This window comes from Physeter macrocephalus, chromosome 19 (genome assembly GCF_002837175.3).
Source record: "Physeter macrocephalus isolate SW-GA chromosome 19, ASM283717v5, whole genome shotgun sequence".
NCBI lineage: Eukaryota > Metazoa > Chordata > Mammalia > Artiodactyla > Physeteridae > Physeter > Physeter macrocephalus.
In genome coordinates this window covers 40,101,517-40,124,902 of record NC_041232.1, presented here as the reverse complement: position 1 = coordinate 40,124,902, position 23,386 = coordinate 40,101,517, and positions in this window count along the sequence as shown.

Below are 23,386 nucleotides of genomic sequence, written 5' to 3'. Positions count from 1 at the left end.
AGATAAGAAAAATAATTTTTACTCTATAAAAAGAAAGAAATGGGTGGGCCTTACCGTATCCAATTCAAGCAAACCAATACAACAGTAAAAAAAAAAAAAATTTGTGTATGTGAGAAAATTAGGAAAATTTGAACACTAACTGGATATTTAATGATATTAAAGTTACTATTTTTTAAGATGTAATAATGGTAATGTGGTTTTGTTTTATAAAAGACCTCTTAAATATTATAGACACACACTGAAGAATGTATGAATGAAATTATATAATGACTTTGTTTTTCTTAAAAACAATCCAATGCTGGGTTGTGGGGAAAATATAGAGGAGAGAAAAAATTTATTTGGTGAAGCTGAGAGATGGTTTTACCATTTTTGTATGTGTTTAAAACTTTCTGTAATAAAAAATTAAAATAAGAAAATAAATATTAGAAAGATAAAAGAAGGCAAGTAAGGAGAGAAAAAGAAACAAAGAAGACAAGACAAATAGAAAGCTTTTGATAAAATGGCAAATATATCAGTAATCACAATCAATACAAATTGAAAAAGTTTCAGTTAAATAAATCTGTCTATATGCTATTTATAGGTAACACATAGAAACATAAAAGGTGAAAGTAAAAAGGACTGAAAATGATATTCCAGGCAAATGCTAATCAAAAAAGCTGGTGTACCTAAATTTAGAGTAGACAAAATAGACATGAAGGTAAGAAGTGCCACTAGAGATAAATAGAATCATTATACAGTGATACAAGTTTCAGTTTACTGGGAAAATAGAGCAAATTTAAACATGTGTAACCCAAAAATATAGCTTCTAAATATATAAAAGAAAAAATATACACAATTACAAGGGGAAATAAGTAAATCCACTCTTATGGTAGGAAAATTTATTATACCTGTCCCAGTAATTGAAATATCAAGAAAACAAAGCAAAACAAAACAACAACAAATAAAACAAAAAAGCAAAAAACATGTACAAATATAGAAGATTGGAACAGCACCATAAGATTGATCTAACATATATTTACAGAGAACTATACCAAACAACTATAGAATATAAGTTATTTTCAGTGATAACACACTGAGTCAAAAAATGTCTCTATGGATTTTAGAGTATTGATATCACACAGACCACATTCTCTGATTACAATGCAGTTAAATGAGAAAGCAATAATAAACTTCCTAATGGTTGGACATTTTAAAATATGCTTATAACCAGTGATTCAAAGAAGCTAAGGCAAACAATTTATAATAGAATTAATGAGCTAAGCATACAACTTAAGAAGATAGAAAAAGATAGAATGAACCCAAAGAAAGATGAAGAAAATAAAGATGAGAAATTAATGCAATAGAAGACAAAAATATAGAGAGAATCAACAGAGCCAAAAGTTGTTTTTGGACAAAGCTAATAAAATTGATACATTTCTGGCAGGATTAATCAAGAAAAGGAGCAGTCACAGATAACAATATCAGAAATTAGAAATGAGACATAATTATAGATGCTGCAGACATTACAACGATTTAAGAGGTTAATATAAACAACTTCATACCAATAAACTTGGAAATGTACATGAAATGGACAAATTACTAGGTAAGTATAATTTTATATAACTGACTCAAGAAAAAATATCAAACTCAAATAGTCCTTTAAACATTAAATAATTGCAATAATAGTTGAAAATCTTTCAAAAAGGAAACACCAGGCTCAAGATGATTTTACCAGCAAGTTCTACCAACATTCAAGAATTGAAACTAGTTTCAAATTATCTTAAGATAGAGAAAAGTAGGTACAACTCACCATTTCATTTTAACGAGGCTGGCAGAACTTTGGTATCAAAAGCAGACAAGGAGGTCTTCCCTGGTGGCGCAGTGGTTGAGAGTCCGCCTGCCGATGCGGGGGACCCGCGTACCGCAAAAAAAAAAAAAAGCAGACAAGGACAGTAGCAGAAAGTTACAATCTCACTTATGAAATAGAGATGTAAAAATAGTAAACGGCTAGCTAACGATGGCAGATTAAAGATGACCGCACTTTTTTTTGCGACTTCTCCCATTCAGAGGTAGAGTCTAATTCCTTCCCTTTTCTTCTAGAAAAGTGCTTCAGCAATAGAATATGGTAGATGTGTCACTGCATGACCTCCTTCTGCCTTAGTCTCTTAGAAACTTCCTCTGGGAAGCCCTGAGCAGCCATGTAAGGAGTAAGACTACCGTGAGAATGCCAGGTGGAGAGGCAACATGAGAGCACTGTGACTGACAGTCCCAGATGAGTCCAGTTTTTCAGCCATTTCTGTCAAAGCACCAAACATATGAATGAGGTTGTTTTGTTTTGGACCCGCCAGACTAGCCCATCTGCCAGCTTAAATCCACCAAGTGACCTCAAGGAGTCCATATGAAGCAGGAAAATCCCTGAGCTGAGTCCTGTCCAAATTTCTGATCTGCAAAATTATGAATAAAATAAAATGAATATTGTTTGAATCAACTAAGTTTTGAAGTAGTTTGTTATGCAACAAGAGATAACCAGAAACACTAACAAATTCCAGTACTGTGTAAAATCATTTATGACCTAGTTGGTCATAAATATTAGAAAATCAGTTAACATAATTTACTCCATTAACAGATTAAAGGAGAAAAGTCATCTTCTCAAAGTAAAAAGAAAGGTAGTTGTTAAATTACTACTCATGATTTAAAAAAAAACAAAAAACTCTTAGTAATCTAAGTACACAAAGGAACTTCTTCAGCCTAGACATCACTTTGTAGACATCATCATATGGTAAAACATCGTCTGTATTTCTTTTAATATCGGGTACAAGACAAATGTGTCCACTCTCACTACTTCTAATCCATTTTGTACTGGAGATTCAACCCAATAGAGGAGGGCAAGAAAAAGAAGTAAGAATTGTAAAGACTGCAAAGGAAAAAGCAAATCTGTCATTATTTGCAGATGATACAATTGTCTTCAAAAACAACCCTAAAAAATCTATCAGAAAGCGTGTAAGTATTGATGAAATTTTATCAAAGGTGCTGGATGGATATAAAATCAACATACAAAGATCAATTTCATTTTCATCTATCAACAAAAAATGCTAGAAAGTTTGTTTTAAAAACACAGTTTAGAGTAGTTTCAAAATCTTTTAATCAACAAAGATACCAATTTTTCACAAATTCATCTACAGATTTAGTTCATATCCAGTCAAATACCAATAGTTTTTGTGGACCTTGATGAGCTGATTCTAAAAGTTACATGGACAAGACAGCATAGCAACCAAGACACTGTTGAAGAAGAATGGGGGAGGAGGAGTGTGGAACTGACATCACAAGGTATCAATATTTATTCAAAGCCATAGTGCATAAAACAATGTGGTATTGGAGAGAGACTAACTGATCAACAGAATTGAGAGCCTCAAAGAGACCAATATTGATATGAATTTGGCACATTATAGATCAATGGAAAGGATGGACTATTCAATAAATTGGTGGAATAATGGCGTATCCATATGAAGGGAAAATTTTAACTGGACCCTGAACTCACACCATTAAAAAAAAAAAAAAAGAATTTCAGGTGGACTAAAGTGCTAAATGCAAAAGAGAAAACTACAAAACCTTTAAAAGACAACTTAGGAGACTATCCTTATGAACTTGAATGTAGTTGAAAAGGATTCCTAAAACCAGACACAGTTATGCAAATTCTAAAGGGAAAGATTAAAGAACTTAACTATGTTAAAATTAACTTCTGTTCATCAAAAGGCACCACAAAGACAGTGAAATGACAAGCCAAACTTGGGAGTATATATTTGCACAACACATAACTGACTGAGGATTGACATCCAAAACATATAAAGAACACCATTAAGAAAAATAGGCAAAATATTTCAATAGGTGCTTCACAATGGCTAATTGGCATAATTAAAAGACACCCATCCTCATTAACCAACAGGGGAATTCAAATTGAAACCACGGTGAGCCGTCATTTTCTGCTCACTGGATTGGCAAAGATAAAAAACAATATCAAGTGTTGGTAAGGAAACAAACGGTACACTTACTACACTGCAGCAGAATGGAAACTGACCTAGCCACTTTGGAAAACTGAAGATGTACACACTCTAGAACCAGACATTTTACTTCCAGAGCAAGTCTTGAACAAGGAGACATATCTAGAATGTACACAGCACAGCAGGAAAGTCTGAAATAGTGAAAACAACCTAAACGTCCTTCGGAATCAATATCACCATACGATGGGACTCAGTGAGCGGTGACACTGAACAATTTCACAGCCGCAGCCAAAAGGATGCTTCTCGGGGGCCTGATGTTGCCGGAAAGAAGCTGCAGAAGAATATTATTCTATCATGTAAAGTCCAGAAACATGCAAACTGAATATTCTAGTTAGAGATACTCAATATACATGAAAGTGTAAAGAAAAGCAAGGGAATGGTGAACACACACCTCAGGATGATTGATCACTTCTGGGGGAGAGAGAAGGAGATGGATCAAAGAGAGCCCACAGGACACACCACAGGCAAGAGCAACGGCCTTTTATTTAGAGTGAGCGTTGGGCACATGGGTGTTCCCTAAATCATGAGCCTTTTTATTCTATTCCGTCTCATTGAAAACAGTGAGGGTCCCCCAGGATTGGCGATTGGTGGCCAGAGGCGCCACTACAGGACAGAGATCCCTGTTTAGCCCCAGCTTCCAGATGGTTGGGCTTAAGAGGAATGTGTTGTAATTCTCTCTGGTCACCCCTCAAAAATAAGAAAATGCCTTTTTAAAAAAGCAAAAGCCCAGGTTTTCCACCTGAGCTAGCTTCAGGGAAATCTCTGACTCTGAGGGATTAAGGATTATGCATGTGTGAATGCGTAGGTGGCCGGGGAGTAGTTGAAGAAGGATGAGGGAAAGTGAGAAAAGAGAAGAGCGTGATGGTGGTGGTTCGGCCCCCAAAGACAGGCACCCAGTGGGAGAGGTTATGGGAAAGCTTCTTGTAGTCCCCAAAGAAAGTGAGGATTAATGCTGAAAGCACCAATTAATGCACGTAGCGTCTACACTCAGAGTCTGATGAAACCAGTTTGATTCTGGCCAACAGCCAAGGGGAGAAAACCCCACTGGATCTGATTTCATAGTGCCGTTGAGGATGTACCCAGTAAATGGACACCTTGGAAAGAGGAAGAAAGGGTTGTGTCAGTTCCTGCCAACTTCTTATCCTTGCAAGGTCCTACCATCAGTTAAAAATGCCTCTGTCCTGTTGGGCCTGTCTGCCAGGGCACAGGGGAGGTACGATGGCCTTGCTTAATACCAGGGATTGCTCTGCCTTAGTTTTTCCTGAAGCAAAACTTGGCGCTGGCCTCCAGCATGGCAGAAAGACAAGCCTGTCCCTCCCGGGCCCAGGTCATTCATTCCTCGCCTGGACTTGGGGCGGGAAGGTTGGTGATGCATGAAGCGCCTCTGGGAAGGGGCCACCGTGCTGGCCTGGCTTCCCAGGCACAGGGTTTGAATCAAAGGCGGAGGGGGAGCCTCTGGCTCCAGTTGGGCTGTGCTCAGAGCTCCAGCTGTTAGGTCTTTGGTTTTTATTACATTAGTCTTAAAAAAAAAAGTTTTTAATCATCAAGAATCAGTGAAGCAGGCTTTATGGTGCAATAATTCTGCATGTTTTGTTATAAATATCCCCAGGCAAAGTTAAGGTTATTTCATATGACTATCAAAGTAACACTCCCGCTTCGGCTGCAACAAGGAATCTGTGAGGACTAGCAAACAGGAAGCATACCATCTGCATTTAAGAGGTTTTTGTTTTAATAAAACGGGTACATATTTATCTCTAAAAGAGATTGACCCGGCTTGGTAAAGCCAGAGTCTGTAATAAGTAAAGATACAGAGAGAAGCCAATTGCTGAATTAAAAAAAAAAAAACCATCCATCCACTCACTTTCCAGAAACAGCACTCAACTGTGGGTTTTGGCCACAATGATGTTTACAATGAACTCTCGGAGCTCAAAGGCTCCAGGTCCAGTACCCGAGGCCTTGGCTCTACAGGAGATGCTGACGTCTGATTTTTTATTAAGAGTTAAGACCCTTCCCCACCCCTCCCCTGAGAAAATATCAAATGTAAGTTTGAAATTGTTCAGTCCAGGATGAAAAGACACTCCCATTGTTCGGCTTCATATATCGCGTTCGATCTCGCTTATTTCGACCCTGAAGAGGTTTGGCGGTAGACACGGGAAGCTTGCAGAGGGGCAGCGCAGAGGCGACACCCCCCCCCCGCCCCCACCATGCAGTTCTTTCTGAACCACACACACACTTTCTGATCGTGGTGCAAAGACACATTTCCAAACTCCATGCTTCCTGCCAGGGAGGATGTCACAAATTCTTTTCTATCAAACTTCCCGAAAGCTGCAATTCTTGATGCTGAGGCTGTCCTGGGTCAGAAGGAAATATCTACAGGGTGTCAGATTTAGTAGGAAGTCTGTTTGTTCGTTTACCTTTTCATTTACTAGGCGTCTCACACATCCCAGGCTGGCCCTGGGCATCTGCATATTGAGACATCCAATGATCCTGCAAGGTAGGCATCTCCCGTGGCACAGACGGACCCACAGAGGCCGGAGAGGACAGGAAGGTGTCCAGGAGCACAGGCTGCTTAGTCACTGAGGGCTTGGGAGGCAGATCTGCCTGCTGCCCCGTTCTTCCTCTTTGCCACCATAAATAACCCATTCGGCTCTCCTCCCTCTGGCCCCTCCGCCATCCAGGTGGGTGAGTTGTGAGAAACATGGGCAGCCAGGAAATGCAGCACGAACTTGACCTGGAGGCAGACCCTGTGGGGCGCTCAGGTTCTCACACTGTGGAGACAGCAGCTGCAGGAACTCCGTGTCAAACCACCGATCCCAATTTTGAGTAGGAGACACATGGCACTGACCGCCCCAGTGACCCTCCTCTGCCCTTTGACTGGATGCTCTACTTGGAGACCCTCCCAGGGGTGTGTCCCAGGGACACTGCCGGCCTCCTGTCCCACACTGAGGTGCAGAACGAGCATCTTTACCCTCCTGACCTCCGTGCTTCTGAGCCGTGTGGAGCCGCGGCCTCTGACACGGGGTCTGTGAGCCCCTCCGCCTGGCATCCACCCCCCAGGTGACATCCCCTGGCCCTGCTGTAGCTCAGGGCTTCCCTCCAGCCTGGATGGTGAAGGCCACACCAGCGGGGCTGCCCGAGTCTCAGGATAATCCTCTCCCTCGCCCCTCATACCCATAAATGCACACCTGATGCCACGTAACCCCCTTGGGGCTCAATCAGCAGCCTGCGTGGTATTTGGAAGGGATTTCTTCTCTCAGGGCCCTTCCTACAATGGACAGACTAGGCTCCTAGGCAGTAAACTAGTCCTCCAGCCCCACAAAAAATAAAATGCCCAGGGAGCCCACGGTTGGTTAACAGGCCTTTAGTTGGTGCCCGAGTGGGAAACCTGGGGCTCTGGCTAGGGATAGAAGGGTCTGGAAGTAAGACAGGTCGACCCATCTTGATTGTGCAGCCAGAGGCTTCGCTCCCAGGACAACAGAGTGATGGTAAGGGAAAACACTGACCTTCTCTTCCCGGTTTCCCAGCTTGAGAGACGGCGTCCAACCCTGTGGGGGAGAAATGGCTGGGACACCACAGGACCACCGACCAGACGAGGAGAAGGGGCGACAGCAGGAGAGGAGCCGCAGCCGGGCTTTCTATTACAGAACAAGTTTGAAAGTGCTTAACCAGAGTCCATGATTTACATGGCACAAGCTACCTGCCGGCTGTGGCTTCCAGGAGATGACTTACGAGGGTTCTGCACCCAGAGGACCCACCTCAGCCTTCTCAGGAAGAGCCCCAGGACCGTGCCTGTGACTCAAAGGTGGCCTGTGCTGCCATCAACAGTCAGGAGAACCACTGCCCGGCCCTGCCCAGCCAGTTTGGCTCCTGCTGACTTCCAGAATTTCCATTCCAGAGGAGCTAAAAACAGACAATAAAATCCCTAATTATGGCTTCCGTAGGCACTCCCTCCCCCAGGCTCAGGCTACCTGGCAGGCAGCTAAGAAGCTCCCAGGTGCCAGTGCCTGGGGAGAGGACCCCTGCTGGTGCTGAGCCCGTCCAGTCCCGCCAGGGCCCACAAGTCTTCCCTCAACCTTCAAACCTATAACCAGACCTGGGGTTTTCCAGAACCGAGGTTGCAGTGAAGGGGCACCTCTTCTGCTTGTTACCACAACACAAGTCATGTGGCGCCTCAGTGGACCAGCCCCACATGAGGCCGTCTGCAGACAGCCTGGACCTGTGTCCTAACCCACTCCCACCAATCCCACCACGGAGAAGGAGAGGGTGGGAGTGGGCCGAGGAGCCCCCAGAAAGACGATCCAGGGTCCGGCCAGGCAGGGGCTCAGGCAGCTGGGCAGCAAGCCACCCCCTGGCTGTCCTCTCGGTCATGGTGCCTGGCAGGGCCGCCATGAGATGTTTCATCATCAGTCCTGCCATGTGTGAAAGACCAAAGCCCAAGGATGGAGGTGGCTGGCGTGTGGGTGTGAATGGTGAGCAAAAGGGAGACTATGTGAAAGCGGAGGGCCTCTCACGCTTAAATTCAAGCAGGCCTTACCTCTCAGGGAGCCTGTGCGTGTACCATCAATGTATGACCATTTAAAGGGCTCCAGAGCCAGGGGAGTCTGGGATGTGTGTCCTGTGCCCCGACTGGAGGGCTGACTCTTGTACTCTTGGGCTGGCTTACAGAAGCTGTCATTCTGCAGATGCTCCAGCCTCAGTACACAAACAAGTCCCCAGATAGAGACACGTCATGGACCTCTGCCTTTTGCCTGGACAATCTTCTTCCAAGGAGTCTAGGCAACTCCTATTTATTCTTCAAGTCTCAGTGTAAACTTTCCCAACTCCCTTCCAGAGAAGGCCCTCCTCCCGTGTACCCCGAGGGGCCGTGCACGCCCCCCGTCCCAGCCCTTAGCACACCCCATGCAGCTATTTGGTGACAAGTGTGTCACCTGTCAGTGACATAGTTCACCTCTGTGTACCCATCACAGTGCTTGGGTCCAATGGACGTGTGATAAAATTAAACCAGGTATTACTATCCTTAAGCTATTTGATATTTATTCATTTTCAAGAAGGAAGAGAAACTGAAAGAAAAGGCAGAAAGTGAAAGAAATAGAGTTGATGCAAACAAGAATGAAAACCCTCCCGCTGCACTTGGTTCATCTTTCACCCTCACCACACCGTGTTCCGTCCTCCTGCCTCCCAGATATCTTGTCTACTCTATGCAGGGAGCTCCCAGGGCAGGGAGTGTGTCTTCTTCATCCTGGAATCCCACTGCATGAGATGCAGTGCCTGGTACACAGTAGGCACCAAATATATGTCTGTTGGATGCATGGCAAAACCGATGATTGCAAGAAATCCACAGACAAGAGCAGCAGTACTACACACTGAGGGAAAATGGTTGAGTGCATTGGAGTATATCCAACTCACAACCAAGACACCTATATACCTGGAAGCAAGAACCACAGCTAAGACCTGTCGCTGGGGAACAGGGGTAAGTATTTTGCCAGGCAGCCCAAGCAAATACCCAAATATCAGGCTCTCAGGCTCCCAAGACCAAGCTCACAGCCACACGGGACACCCTACCAATCTGTCGGATGATTCAAACCTCTGTCCCCCTGGGCGCCAGTTTCTGCTTTGCCACTGACCATTTATGGACATTATTCTCTTCACTTGTAAAACGAGGTGCCAGTTCCAGGCTCTCTAACACTCCTTTGAGTGTTCATGTATATCATTCCACCCCCTCAAAAGCTCTGCAAAGGGGATATTCTGTAGCTAAATATTGAATGAGCAGTGACCACTACAAAACCTAAGAAGAGTATTTTAAACTATAAGATCAATTTATGGATCAAATGGAAAATTCATCAGGGAAAACCTTCAAGATTGCAAGGGCACATTTTTTTAGATATCAGTGTGACATACATAGCTCATTCATACAGATCTAAAATGCTGTACTAATTATTATATTTCTACCAGTGCCACTACTGCAAGTGCTTTTATTATCATGGTGTCTGTTTAGATGAAAAATGTGTGGGCCAAAGGCATTCTGATGCAAATCAAAATGGAAATTTAAAATATAAAAGATGTGGGAGAATTTGCTTAGAAATGGGATAGATTTTAATAATCTCTCCTAAGAGGGTAAGACCAGATAGAGTAATTCTCCAAGCCAAGTGTTGGTCCCTGTAACTGGAAGCATGGTGGTGTTTCTCTTTGGCAGACAATCCTTCCAACTTCTCTTCAACCCTCCATGGCACTAACCCCTCTGAATGCAGTTCATGTATGCAGCCAGCTAATTCAGCCATTGCTTTAATAAGTTTAGGCCCAGTTCTTACGTTTATCTGGCTCAGAAACTGACTCAGTATTGCTGGGTTGCATAAGAAAATAATATTTTTTTATATTACCAGTGTTCCTACACAATTGTGCATAATTAAATGCATTCTAGTGCTGTGCTCTTAGGCAAACTAATCTCTCTGGTCTTCAACTTCTCGTCCTGAAATCTGACTGCATGGCTAAGGCTCAGCACAGCTTTAAAACTCCTAGGATCTGATCTGACCCACACGGGTATGCAGTTTTAAGCAAGCCTAATATTCAGAAAGGTTCAAATTTACCAAACATCAGTGGGGGCAGGGCTTGGTAGAGCAGTTCTTCTCAAACTTATAACACACATACAAATCCCCTGGGCATCTTGTTAAAATGCAAATTCTGGCTGAGCAGCACTGGGGTGGAGTCAGGATTCCTCATCTAACAAGCTCCTGGTGATGCCCATGCTGCTGGTCCATGGACCACACTTTGAGTAGCAAGGGCATGCCCGCTATGCTAAAGTCTTCCAGTAAACAACACTGCCAAGGGCGCTTCCTCGCATGGGATCTTGTCTTGCTTTACACCTGTGACATTATGCCCAGGGACTAGCACCTGAGCCCAGAGCAACTATCTATAGGCCAGCCAGTCAGTCACCTGTGAGATAGTTCAGCACAAAATCATTATCCAAAATGTATGAATATCCAAAAGGAAGAACATTTAATCTATCTAAGCACTTCCTCTCTCTTGGGAGGTTTGAATGTGACACACAGAGATTTGTGCCCAGATGTAAAAATGTGCAGGGAGAAAGCACTCAACAGAGAACAAAAGCAGTAGCAGAAATGTTAGCAGGAGAAGCAGGGATTGAGCAGCTGAGGCACTAACGTCAGAAGCACTAGAGTCAAGAGAAAGGGATTCTGACGTCGAGGGGACAAGATGACAGGGCTGCTGGAGTTTGTGCTGTATGGTGATGACTTTTTCATTCTCCCAGAAGCTTCACCTCAGGGGTGTTGTATTCTGGGATTCCCAGTAAGCTTTGATTAAAGCCCATGAATGCAGACACCTTAAACATTCCTCTGTACCTTGTGACCCTAGAAGTGATTTTGCCCTGAGTCAATCCTTTACTTCACCCAGGACGTTACTGGAGCAAACAGCCCTGAGGCGTTTTAAAGGTAGCATCCTTTATGCCCACGTTTCTCACACACACAGAAAGGTACCACCTCAGATCATCTTACCAGAGCCAGATGATCAATTCTACCAAAAAGCAGTGGCAGAAGAGGGGAGGGGATGGGATGGTAGATTGCTCAAGGCTGCCGTAACAAAGAACCACAAACTGGGGGGCTTAGACCACAGAACATTTCCTCATGATTCTGGAGCCCAGAGATCAAGGTGTTGGCAGGGTTGGGGTCTTCTGAGGCCTCTCTCCTTGGCTTGCAGGTGGCTGCCTACCTGCTGCGTCCTCACATGGTCCTCCCTCTGTACCTGGGCCTGTGTCCCAATCTCCCCTTCTTATAAGGACACCAGTCACATTGGATTAGGGCCACCCGAATTAGCTCATTGTAACTACCTCTTCCAAGACCCTATCTCTAAATACAGCCACATTCTGAAGTGCTGGGGGTTAGGAATCTGCTAGCAGGTGAAGACCTTCCAAACCATCATCATGTTCTCTGAGGTGCCGGCCAGGCTGGTCCAGCACGCGCTGGATGGTGCATATGAGGGAGCGAGTTCGCCGGAGCTGCTTGTGAAGACTCTGGGGGCCCTGCCGCAGCACTGTCAGTCAGATACGACCCCGGGCGGCCAGAGCAGTGTCAGTGCTGATTAACAGACTGATGGTGGAGACAGAAACGTGCTTCATTATTTCCTAGCAGCCCTGTCTTGTTCAACACATTCATGCGCAAACTGAATGAACACAGAAGGCATGCTGATGAAATGTGTGGGTGATGCAAGGCTGAGCAGGATAATGGGTTGCAGAGTTGACTGAGTCATTTGAACTCAAATGTGCTCACTGAGTGACAGAATCAAATTTAAATGATCATAACAGGCCAAAACTAACAAAATGAAGCAAGCAGAACATAATAATGTTTTCTCTTTCGGCTGATAGAGGCAATTGAGAGACAAGTGCTTCTCAAACTGCAGGGAACACAGAAGTCACCTGGGGATCTTGCTAAAATGCAGGTTCTGATTCAGTAGGTCTGGAGGGCGGGCTTCAGCTCCTGCTTTTCTAACAAGTTCCTAGGTGAAGACGATGTTGCTGGTCCACTGGCTACTCTCTGAGTAGCCAGGGTGAAAAAGCCCTGGGGTGATTAATCAGCCACAAGTTCACACGACCACCATCTGACCTCAAGCGTATGAATGGGCCCGCTATCCTCCGATGCCCCCAGCCCCTTCTGCTGTGTTGCATTTAGCATAGGAAACCAAGTTTTAATGTGGCCTTTAGCAGAGTAGAATGTGACCAAGAGAACAATGAAAACTCTGAGACATCTGGAATCTATGTGGGGAGAATGGAAAGAACTAGGACGCTTCAGCTGACAGAAGGGAATACCAAGTGTAGGAAAGGACACAGGTAGCTATCCCTAGATATTTGAAGTGCTGTCACATGGGACAGAGATGAGCTCTGAAGCATTAAAAAACAAACAAAAACAAAACAAGACTCAGCAACACCCCAGCTCAGTGTAAGGATCAAGAGTGTAGGCTCTGGGGTTAGACCTCCAACTCCACGACTTTCTCTGTGACTTCCACTAAATTGTCTAATCTCTTAAGGCACCGGTGTGTTTATCTGTAAGACAGAAATAATAGTAGCAGTAGCTATCTGGGTTAGTTGATTTAGCTGCTATAGTTGTATTATATGTCATAATATGTATAGCATAGTTACATTACATATATAGTTATTAGCAATTAACTACTATGGTAGTTACATCATATTAGTGATTTACACATTAGATGTTTGTTTCTCACTTGTGCATAGTCCAAAATGGGTGCCCTTGATTAGCAGGCAGTTTTGCTCCAAGCCACGATTCAGTGACCACAGCTCCTTCCATCTGGTGGCTCGGCCATCTTCACGAGCCTTTCAGGGCCTCTGTGGAAAGGGAAAGAGCGCACGAGTCATACATGGCAGGCTGTCATGAGCCAGCTCTGACATGTCACACATCACTTCTGCCTACATGTCACTGGCCAGACCTCAGGCACAAGGCCACTTTCAACAACAGGGGGACTCAGAAACATGGTCTAGTCACGTGCCCGGGAGGAAACGGGTTTAGTGAACAGCCAGCCACTTTCTGACTGTGAGAGTGATGATTTAGACAGCGCCGGTAGAATGCTTAGTTTGGTCCAGTCTCCATTACAGAGTCAGTGCTCAACAAACCTGTGTTATTATGTAACTTCGGAGAACAAATGTAGGCCCCAAATGTTAAATTATAGGAAGGCAGATTTCAAATCAAACCAAGACCGAACAAAGAAATAATAGTTCAATTATGAATTCCATGATAAGATAGTAAGGTCTCCATCAATGAAGCTATTCAGGTAGAGGACCTAGGCCTCAGGGATGCTGAAGGGAATTCCTTTATCAGTGGAATGCTGGACTAGCTAACCTTTGGATAGCCTGAGAAATATCGAGAACCTTGGGCTGCAAGTAAGTGGCTTGATTCTAAGTGGATTTGTACTCAAATGTGGTAGACTAGACCACATCACCTCTTGTTCTACAGACACTCACCTTTGTGACCTAGCCTGCATCTCAGCAATTGACATCTCTCAGTAACACTGAAACAGATTTAACCAGAGAGAAGATGCAACATCCTATCATTTTGCTTGATTTGATATCTTTCTCTCCTTATCCCCATGCCTGCCTCTGCATCTGCCTCTGCATCTATCAAACAGATGGATTAAAACTTAATCTGGGGAACCTGAGATGTGAGTCCTCCCTTGAGATAACTACAGACTATGTCATGAAAACAAGTTTGAGAATCTGGTAGATGATTGAGCCTATGTTAGCATTTTAGGCACAGCCTGCTGTTTTTTGACCTTTACAGACTGCACTCGATAGACTTTTCTGTGGGATTCTGCTTAGAATATATGCAGACGTCGTCTAAGGGCCTTTTCCCCAAACCCCTGCCAACTGTTTGCCTAGTTATTCAGTAAATCCATAAGAAGTAGACAGAGGATGGCCTTTGAAAGCTGCAGTAGGCAAAATACACATTCTTTAAAAAGTTAGTTAGGATCTTTTCAATATTCTATCGTAAAAGAAATCTGATAAAAACCTGAACTGCCTGTTAGGGACTCTAGATTTAGAACTTGCTATCATCTCCCAGGTCCAGAGGCTAATGCCTGATGGTGGCATCTGTGATGAAGTCAATAAAACTATTCTTGATGTTTCTCCAATTTCTAAGTCTCCTCAGTGATGCCTCTCTCTCCAGTAATTCTGGGCTTTGCTTCTTCCTTTCCTTCTCCAATAATACAGATTCCCACCTCAAAAGTGAGACTGCCAGTGTCAAATCAACTGACTTGATTGATTTAATGGGACTGGGTCCACAGTTGGCACTTGGGAAGCAGATTGTGAAAGGAACAGTTACTGACATTTTCCATATATTGGTACATTCTCATTTCCGGACTAGAGAGGCATACCTTGGAGATATTGTGGGTTTGGTTCCAGACCACTGCAATAAAGCAAATATCACAATAAAGTGAGTCACACCAATATTTTGGTTTCCCAGTGTATAGAAGTTATGTTCACTATACTGTAGTCTATTAAGTATACAATAGCATTATGTCTAAAAAAACAATGTACATACCTTTATTTAAAAATACTTAATTGCTAAAAAATGCTAACTATCATCTGAGCCTTCAGTGAGTCATAATCTTTTTGCTGGTGGAGGGTTTGAAATATTGCGAGATACTGAACAAACTGTGACACACAGACATGAAGTGAGGAAATGATGCTGGAAAAATGGTGCCAATAGACTTGTTTGACGCAGGGTTGTCACAAACCTTCAATTTGTAAAGCAAAGCACAATTAAATGAGGTACGCCGATACTCTCTTGATGTTCTTGCAGAGAGGACCTGGGTTCACTTCTATTAAAAAAATTCTAATACTTGACACTTGTTAGAAATAAACTTATGATTTGCTCATAGTGTGGAGAATTTCCTTAAGAACAGTCAACATGTACATAGCATTCAGAATCTCAAAAGGCTTCTGAAGACAGAGTCACTTGAATATACTTCTGTAAACACCAGGATGGCACAGTCTAAACCACATCAAAGACACATTTCTCAGAACAGAGCCACCTACTAGAAACTTCTGAGCTGAAAGAGGAGAGAAGTGGGGAGAAGTGGAGGACAGGTGCCTTGACAGACCACAAGATTCTAAGATACCCATTTAGGGAGACACAAAATCAACCCCTTTACATTTTAACAACCATTAAGTTTTTCACTACTTTTGAAGTCAGAGGTGAAAAATAAAGTATCAGGAATATATAATCATATACAGTATGCTCCTGTAGTGGGGTGGACAGTGTCCCCCTACCTAATACATGTTCACCTGGAACCTCAGAATGGGACCCTATTTGGAAATAGGGTCTCTGTAGATGTTAGCTGAGGGTCAAGATGAGATCATACTGGATTAGAGTGGGCTCTGAATTCAATGCCTCGTGTTCTTATAAGAAGAGGAGAGGACACAGAAGACGCAGAGAAGACCATGTGAAGATGGAAGCAGACACTGGAGTTCTGCTGTCACAGTCAAGGCCATTAAAAGCTACCAGAAGCTGGAAAGGAAAAGAAGGTTCTCCCCAGAGCCTTTGGAAGGAGCTTGGCCCTGCTGACACCTTGATTTCAGACTTCTGGCCTCCAGAACCGTGAGAGAATTTAACTGTGTTTTAAGCAGCCCAGTTGTGGCAATTTGTTTTGGAAGCCGTGGGAAATTCATCTAACTCGATATACCTCAAGAAGGATGTTTGGATTGTTCTTTGATTGGGGTCTGGCCCAGCACCATGCACAACTTACACTTTTTGATAATGGCAGAAGACACGGAAAAGACATGATGCACCATTTATTCAATTGCTCTCCTCAGCCGTAGAGGCAACCACTGTCTACTTTGATAGACATTAAAACTCCCAAGAAGCACCCAGTGAGATACTCATACCGCCATCTGAAAGTTTAAAGGTTCCTTGAAGACCAGCTGGCACAACTCCACACTTCTTTTTGGGGACATGAAAACCTAAGGCATGAGATTTCATCAAGAAGCCAACCAGCAAATCCTTACCTTCCCCTCATCTTCAGGCAGAGCCTCCATTAAGATTACAAACAGGAAAGTTATCAGTCCTATAGCCTAAACCTCATGGATAACATTCCTATACTAGCTTTGAATCTGCTCAATAGTTTACAGAGAATTATGGCAATTCTTCCTCCACATTACCTTCTCGTGTAGAGGCCCAATGCAAGTAATGATGAGACATAAAAGGTACTCTCATTTCACCCCGAAGTGCAGCAAATTGAAATTGTTTTAAGCAAAACCACATGCTATATGAGGGCACCAGAAACATGGCCTCAACATCACTTTGAAAAGACAGAACTCAAAAACGTGATGTTTTATTCTCCTAGCTGTGTTTCTTCTCCTTTTCCCTAGTGTCTCCAATGGTGTGTAGGTAAGGATACAAAGCTGGATCAACTTTATGATCTAAAACATCTATCTACAGATTTAGCACAGAAAAAAAAGGATAGAAAGAAATGCACCAAATATTATTATATTTTTCATTTTTCTTATAGTCTTTTATTTTCCAAATTTTCTACAGTGCGAATATATCTTTGTTATAATCAAGGGAAAATCTTTTGGGTGGGTAGGGGGTTGGTTTCAGGCAACTCTTACCACACTCTTTTTCTATAATCACTTTGAAATAAAAATTATTAATAACTTATCTAGAAGACAAAGGTAGGGGGCTTTTATATTCTTCTGTATCTATGAATTTTGGACACTGTAAATATTAGTTGCCGCTATCTTAATTTCCAAAATTATTTTCCATTTCTCCCTTACATGACTTTCATAATCAGCCAAACTAGATCTAGATATTTACTTCCCTAAAAGTACTCTATCCTCTTTTTTTTTTGCTTCCCAACCTTTTGCCTTAGAAGGCCTTAAAACATATGACTTGAAAAAATCTTATCTATTCCTTTCGTTGCACAGGTCAAATTCTATCTCTTCTGTGAGAAATTGAATACGATCGTTCCATTTGGAAGTGACATCTTTTTTTCTAAAGGCACCTACAAGAAACTGCTATTTACACCCCTCTTTAGGAGGAGTATATGCTACTTTGTGTTTATGTGTCTAGAGTACATCTCTCTGACTAGAAAACCCCTCCAGGCCATGGACTGTGTCTTATGCATCTTTGTTCCCCATAGTGCAGAACATTTTTACAAATTTGCCAAATGGATATTTTGGTATCAGGCATTCCTTCATGGATCATTCTCAGGAACCCCAAATTTAGATCATCCCTATTATGATCTACTTATTACATTTAAATGAAGAATATCAATCTTACAAAAAAGAGGTTGGAGTGATCCTCAATTCAGGTTGGCTTCTAATGTTAGTGTTCATGGTGGGAGGGTTCTGTCAGTGAAACTTTATAATTACAACTAGAATACTCAATTCTTCCTTTAAATGATTTTTCCTCTTTCCCTCTCCCCACTTCCTCCCAGAGGAAACCTCTACTCCCCTTGTTGCTTTTCATGATGCCTGTTTGGTAGAGGAACATTGTTGACACACACTCAGATATGACTGAATTCTTCTAGTGAAATAAGAAAATTTACAAAACAGTAAGAAAATCTGAAACTAAATCCCTCAAGGAAATATTCAGTGTTGTTTTCCCAAAGATTTACAGGAGGATTCTACTAGGACCCCTGGCCTGGGACACAGTATAAATTGAATTAAGAATAATGAAACCGTGAGACTGGCAAGGGATAGATCAGTATGCTCCCATATGCAAATAAAGGGGGAACCTACAACTATGTGCTTATATGTATACAAACTATGTCTGGTAAGAGATATATGAAACTGGTAAAAGTGGGTGAATCTAGGGAGGGGAGCACAGGACCTCAGGAGGTCTGTGAGTAGAATTACTTTGGTATGCCCTGTTACGTGATTTGATTGTTCACAGTATCTATAATAGTTTCAATTAAAAATTTAAAAATAACGGCACGGCTTCATTACTGCTTCCAACCCTACAAGAAACTTAATAGGCAAAGCCAGGGACATAAGAATTACTATGCTTAATGGCTCCACTATAGTATCATACTTTTCTCCTTCTAGCCTCCCATCCTCCAATCCTCAATGCAATACATTAGACTTTTGCATGAGCTTAGATTATTCTATTTAAAATAAGATACTAGGTTCATGCATTCATCTAGTGACTTTTATCAATACAATCTAGTACTGGAGGTGGGTGGGAGGTAGAACTATGCTTTTCAGAATTGATACAACCGGGACAACCACCGTTACTAACAAATATAGTGTCTACTACATGTGACACTGTTCTAAGAATTCATTAAATTCTCACAACTACCTCACCGGTAGGTACTATTATTTGCAGATGAGGAAACAAAGGCAGAGAGATTAAATAGTTTACCCAAGGTCACACAACTGTTAAGGGGCAAGACTGAGATGGTGACAATGTCAGCCAGGGCGATATTGCCTCAGTACCACCTACAATAAGAGAACTTAGAAAGATATCAAACTGACCTTATTATTTGAAAGGAGAAGAGCTGCCATTAAAATTGCTCTCATCAAGTTTTACCAACAAAGTCAAAAGTCTTCAAGTGAGTTCCTTGGAAGTATTTTCTTCCCACAAATATTCAATGTGCAAAGTCTACACAAATTCTAAACATATAACTGTTAACATTATCTGTTCCTCTCACCGAACCAGTCAGTGTCCAAGTACATAGTGGCCAACACTTTAGGTTTCTTGCGTGCACAGCAGTCTCTCAAAGTTTCCCAAAGAAAATTATGGCAAATATATTCTACTTGGAACAATTTCTAACTGATGGAATAACTTCAGTGAAAACATAATTGCACCAATGCCATACAGCTAAAATGCATGTGAAAATACCAAGAGGTTGCTAAAAAGTCAGAGAAAAAGAAATTGATATCACATGTCAACTGTGCCTAAATGTTAAAAAAAAAAAAAGTTGTTTCAGGGCAGCAAGGCATATGAAAGTATCTGAAAAGATAATAATGCTAAAAACAACAAGGTAAAAACTGGCTACTAGGTCATATATAAACATAGGATATATTATACTTTTGTTTCCTATAGAATCACTGAGTCTTGCTGAGGTTAAAGTTTCATAAACATTTAGTTGGTTCACTGTACAACTAGGTATAAAGTCCAACTTAATCCCCCTGAGATCTTGGTTTCTTATTTTTCTGAAGAATGTGTCGTAATATTGCTTGTGTTTTTTTGCTGCAACTATGACATAACTAGTATAAATGGTTTTAATTCTAAATAAACTTTTGCCAAAATTCTAATGAGACAAAATTTACCTCAAAGCAGATTTCAAGAAATACAGGCTTTAACTTTTATTCAACATAATTTTGGAAGTCCTAGCCACAGAATCAGAATAGGAAAAGAAATAAAAGGTATCCAAACTGGAAAGGAAGAAGTAAAAATATCACTGTTCTCAGATGACATGAAAATCCTAAAGATGCTACCAGAAAATTAGAGCTCATCAATGAATTCAATAAAGTTGCAGGACACAAAATTAATATACAGAAATCTGTTGCATTTCTATATACTAACAACGAACTATCAGAAACAGAAATTAAGGAAACAATCCCATTTACCACTGCATCAAAAAGAATAAAATACCTAGGAATAAACCTATATGAGGAGGTAAAAGACCTGTACTCGGAAATCTTTAAGACACCGATGAAAGAAACTGAAGACAACACCAATAGATGGAAAGATATACCATGTTCTTGGATTGGAAGAATTAATATTGTTAAAATGACCATACTACCCAAGGCATTGAATCTGCAGATTCAATGTAATCCCTATCAAAATACCAATGGCATTTTTCATAGAACTAGAGCAGGTAATTTTAAAATCTGTACGGAAACACAAAAAACCCCAAATAGCCAAAACAATCTTGAGAAAGAATAAGAGAGCTGGAGGAATCATGCTCCCTGACTTCAGACTATACTACAAAGCTGCAGTAATTAAAACAGTATGGTACTGGCACAAAAACGGACACATAGATCAATGGAACAGGATAGAAATCCCAGAAATAAACCCAATGCTATGGTCAATTAATTCATGAAAAAGGAAGCAAGTATATACTATGGAGAAAAGATAGTCTCTTCAATAAATGGTGCTGGGAAAACTGGAGAGTTACTTGTAAAAGAATGAAATTAGAAATTCTCTAGCACCATATACAAAAATAAACTCAAAATGGATTAAAGACCTAAATGTAAGGCTGAATACTACAGAGGAAACTCCTAGATGAAAACAGAGGCAAAACACTCTTTGACATAAATCGCAGCAATATTTTTTGGATCTGTTTCCTAAAGCAAAGGAAACAAAAGTAAAAATAAACAAATAGGACCTAATTAAACTTAAAACCTTTTACACAGCAAAGGAAACCACTGACAAAATGAAAAGACAACCTATTGAATGGGAGAAGATACTTGCAAATGATATGGCCAGTAAGGGGTTAATATCCAACATATATAAACAACTCATACAACTCAACATCAAAAAAAAAAAAAAACCTGATTAAAAAATGGGGAGGGCTTCCCTGGTGGCGCAGTGGTTGAGAATCCGCCTGCCGATGCAGGGGACACGGGTTCGTGCCCCAGTCCGGGAGGATCCCACATGCTGCGGAGTGGCTGGGCCCATGAGCCATGGCCACTGAGCCTGTGCGTCCGGAGCCTGTGCTCCGCAACGGGAGAGGCCACAACAGTGAGAGGCCCCCCGTACCAAAAAAAAAAAAAAAAAAAAAAATGGGGAGAAGAACTCAACAGACATTTTTCCAAAGAGGAAATGCATATGGCCAACAGGCATATGAAAAGATGCTCAACATCACTAGTCATCACAGAAATGCAAATCAAAACCACAATGAGATATCACTTTACACCTGTCAGAATGGCCAGCATCCAAAAAACAAAACAAAGAAACAAAACACCCACAAGTAACAAATGTTGGCGAGGATGTGGAGAAAAGGGAAGCCTCGTACACTGTTGGTGGGAATGTATTGGGTTGGCCAAAAGGTTCATTTGGTTTTTTCATAAGATGGCTCTAGTAGCACTTAGTTGTCTTTAACTTCATTCAAAACAATTTTGTTAGACTGTATGTGACAGCTGTCATATCAGCATGCATTTAAAAAATGACATCAAAATCAGCGAATTTTTGTGTAGCTATTTTAATATTGAAGATGGAAGAAAAAAAGCAACATTTTCGGCATATTATGCTTTATTATTTCAAGAAAGGTAAAAATGCAACCGAAATGCAAAACAATGATTTGTGCAGTATATGGAGAAGGTGCTGTGACTGATCAAACATGTCAAAAGTGGTTTGCGAAGTTTTGTGCTGGAGATTTCTTGCTGGATGATGCTCCACAGTTGGGTAGACCAGTTGACAGCGATCAAATCGAGACATTAACTGAGAACAATCAACATTACTCCATGCGGGAGATAGTCGACAGACTCAAAATATCCAAATCAAGCATTGAAAATAATTTGCACCAGCTTGGTTATGTTAATCGCTTTGATGTTTGGGTTCTATGTAAGTTAAGCGAAAAAAACCTTAACCGTATTTCTGCATGCAATTCTCTACTTAAACGTAATGAAGACGTTCCGTTTTTAAAACAAATTGTGACAGGTGATGAAAAGTGGATACTGTACAATAATGTGGAACGGAAGAGATCAAGGGGCAAGCGAAATGAACCACCAAACACACCAAAGGCCGGTCTTCATCCAAAGAAGGTGATGTGTATATGGTGGAATTGGAAGGGAGTCCTCTATTATGAGCTCCTTCTGGAAAACCAAACGATTAATTCCGACAAGCACTGCTCCCAATTAGACCAACTGAAAGCAGCACTTGATGAAAAGCATCCAGAATTAGTCAAAAGAAAATGCATAATCTTCCATCAGGATAACGCAAGACTGCGTTTCTTTGATGACCAGGCAAAAAGTGTTACAGCTTGTCTGGGAAGTTCTGATTCATCCGCTGTATTCACCAGACGTTGCACCTTCGGATTTCCATTTATTTAGGTCGTTACAAAATTCTCTTAATGGAAAAAAATTTAATTCCCTGGAAGACTGTAAAAAGAACCTGGAACAGTTCTTTGCTCAAAGAGATAAAAGGTTTGGGGAAGATGGAATTTTTTTTTTTTTTTTTTTTTTTTTTTGTGGTATGCGGGCCTCCCGCGCAACCACTGCGCCACCAGGGAAGCCCGGGAAGATGGAATTTTGAAGTTGCCTGAAAAATGGCAGAAGGTAGTGGAACAAAAGGGTCAATATGTTGTTCAATAAAGTTCTTGGTGAAAATGAAAAGTGTGTCTTTTATTTTTACTTAAAAACCGAAGGTACTCTTTGGCCAACCCAATAAATTGGTGCAGCCACTGTGGAAAAAAGTATAGAGCCTTCTCAAAAAACTATAACTAGAACTACCATATGACCCAGCAATTCCACTCCTGGGTATATATCCAGAAAAAACCAAAAACACAAATTTTAAAAGATACATGCACCCCAACGTTCATAGCAGCATTATTTACAATTGTCAAGTATGGAAGCAACCTAAATTTCCATCAACAGATGAATGGATAAAGAAGATGTGGTATACACACACACACACACACGCACACACACACACACACGCACACACACACACACGCACAAAACGGAATACCACTCAGCCATAAAAAAGAATGAAATTTTGCCATTTGCAGTAACATGGATGGACTTGGAGGGCATTGTGCTAAGTGAAGTAAGTCAGACAAATACTGTATGATATTACTTATATGTGGAATCTAAAAAATAAAACAAACTAGTGAATAAAACAAAAAAACAGCAAACTCACAGATATTGAGAACAAACTAGTGGT